This window comes from Hibiscus syriacus, unplaced genomic scaffold (assembly GCF_006381635.1).
Source record: "Hibiscus syriacus cultivar Baekdansim isolate YM2019G1 unplaced genomic scaffold, ASM638163v2 tig00117007_pilon, whole genome shotgun sequence".
Taxonomy (NCBI): Eukaryota; Viridiplantae; Streptophyta; class Magnoliopsida; order Malvales; family Malvaceae; genus Hibiscus; species Hibiscus syriacus.
Window position 1 is genome coordinate 341,435 of NW_024063520.1, and position 2,982 is coordinate 344,416.

Genomic DNA, 2,982 nt, shown 5'->3' on the forward strand with positions numbered 1-2,982 from the left:
GATAACGTATATGGAATATGGGTGTTACATTTATTGATAGCAGAGCTACAGGTTTAGCCAATTCTCGACCAAATCTAGTTCTATTTTAGAATAGAAAAAGGATTATATGTCAATAAGGTTGTTAATGTTACTGATATGGTGTCATTAGGGGGTGATTGATAATACTCCTTACTAATGGTATTGTTATTATTATGAATGTTTTATTAGATGTCAGAATCCTTGAACTCGCGAAGAGCGGGGGAACAAGAAATGCAAGAGGGAACGGGGAGTGAAAGTTATGAGGATAATAGTGCACAACCTCTTCCTTCTGAAAATGCAAGTGTACTTGCACCTCAAGGGATTCCGAAGCCTGAGTTTGGAACTTTCATGCAAGCCCTTGATGGTATACTGACTCGATTTCAACCTCTCATTGCTCCTCCAATACCTAGAATGTTGATTCCAAAGGAGATGAAGAGTTTGGGAGCTCCAGAGTTCAGAGGAGATGAGGGTGAGGGTCCTATAGAGGTCGATATATGGCTAAATGATGTAATGTTAATGCGTGAAAGCTTGAAATGCTCAGATCAGGAAAAGTTGGGAGGATTTGTATCTTTTCTTAGAGGATCAGCTCGAGTATGGTGGTCCAACACTACGATATATGCACCACCGAGGAAGTCATCTGGCAAATTTTCCAGGAAGAATTCAAAAATAAGTATGTGGGTAAACAGTTTAAAATACCAATGTTATTGAAGTTCCTTAATTTAAAGTAAGGTGATTGAGCCGTAGATGAATTTGAGGCTAAGTACAACAAGTTCAGCCATTTTTCCACTGAAGTTTTGCCAAATGACAAGGCAAGATACGATTGGTTCATAGAAGGTTTGAGGTCGGAACTGAAAGCGATGATGTTGGCCTTAAATTTGTTGAGTCTACAAGTAGTTATAAACAGAGCTAAATCTATTGAAAGAGCTCAAGAGGAAACATAAGTGTCAGAGGAGAGTGTTCAAACAGGAAAAAGAGTGGGAATACATTCCACTCCCCGTCATGCTAAAAAAGCCAAAGGCTCGAGTTTCAGATTCTCTGAGAGAGATAGTTTTGCAGCAGAATCATAGAAAAGTATACCATCACAGTCTTTTGTTGTTAGCTCGGGTAGAGCTTCTGGGAAAGGAATCCATATAAAACATGTGGAAAATTACACCGAGGAGTATGTAGATTTATCAGTGGAGCTTGTTTTCTATGTGCCGATATGGGTCACTTTGCCCGAAACTGCCCTAAGAAATCTGGTGATTATTCAGAACAGTCTGAAAGATCAGTGACAGCCTCAAATAGAAGCAGAAGAAGGGATAGATCCAGGGGACACATAGATTCAATACAAAGACAAGAGATTGAGGGAGTCACTAGAATTTACAACATTAAGACCACTGACGATTAGGATGACCCTGAGATCATAACAGGTATTTTTCATCTTTTCAATGAACATGTATTTGTTTTAGTACAAAGTTAGTTTGAGCTAGAGGAATTCCTAAATGGATCCAAGGATTATCTAAAGTATGTAGCAAATACCCTATAAAGATCCAAGGATTATGTTTTTGGCCAACTTAATGGAATTTCTCTTCGATGAATTTGAAATTATTCTAGGTATGGATCGGTTGTCTTCACATTATGGATGGGTCGATTATCGTAAGAAACGTTTGTTTTTAAAGAAATTCGAAAGTTCAAAAATTGTAGTAATCGGTGAAAGATCGAAATCACCCTCGAATGTGATATCGGCCATGACTACGAAGAAGATGATTTTGAAGGGATGTATAACTTTTCTAGCCAATGTGATAGATACTAGAATACTTGAAGTTAGAATAAATGATATTCCCATGGTTAGAGAATTTTCGGATGTATTTCCTGAGGAATTATCGGGATTGCCTCCAGATCGCGAGGCAAAGAAGATGGAGGAGCAATTAAGTTGTTAGAAAATCAAACGAATATCGTTAATGGAGAAGATAATTATTACGGGGTAGATGTTATGGAACTAAACTTAGTCTCAGATCTAATTATTCCCCCTAAGTTCAAAGTCCTAGATTTTGAGAAATGTGATGAGAACATTTGTCCTTCATTTCACATTACCATGTTCTGTCGAAAGATGATAGGATACGTGGGAAATGACCAGCTCCTAATTCACTACTTTCAGGAAAATCTGTCAGGTTCAGCCATCCGGTGGTATAATCAGCTGAATCGTTCACACATCAGAACATGGAAAGATCTCGCCAAGTCTTTCTTAGAAAAATAGAAGCATGTAAACGCCATGAGGTAAGATCGTGTCATGCTACAAAGTATGGAGAAGAAACATAACAAAAGCTTCAGACAGTATGTACAGTGATTGAGGGATTTAGTTGTACAAGTTCATCCTCCTTTGGATGAAAATGAAACAATGAAGCTTTTCGTACATACTTTGAAGGCTCCTTTCTTCGGACATCTGGTTACAATTACATCTGGGAATTTCTCTTATTTGATTATGGTTGGAGAGATGATGGAGACGTCCATTAAATAAGGAAATATAGATGGAAGTGAATCAAGAAGGATACCTCCCATGAAAAAGAAAGAAGGAAACATCAATAACATCAACACTTTCAACACCAACAAAGGTGTTACGATCTCTAAGTCAAAACCAACTACAGTTGTACCATCAGGTACTTTTAGACAATATGCAAAGAAACCCATGAGGGAAAATGAGTATTTCCAACTGATTCCCATAACATACAAGGAACTCTACCAACATCGTTTTGACACACATGTGGTGTCACCATGCCCAGTAGAACCACTAAAACCCCTATACTCCAAATGGTAAGATGAAAACACACATTGTGACTATCATGGTGGTATCACAATGCATGCGATTAAAAACTGCCTCACCTTTAAGAGGATTGTTCAAAGGATGCGCAACAGAAATTGGATTCATTTTAATAATTTAGAATTAACTAATGTTGTATAGAACCCTCTGCCTAACCACCAAGAAAG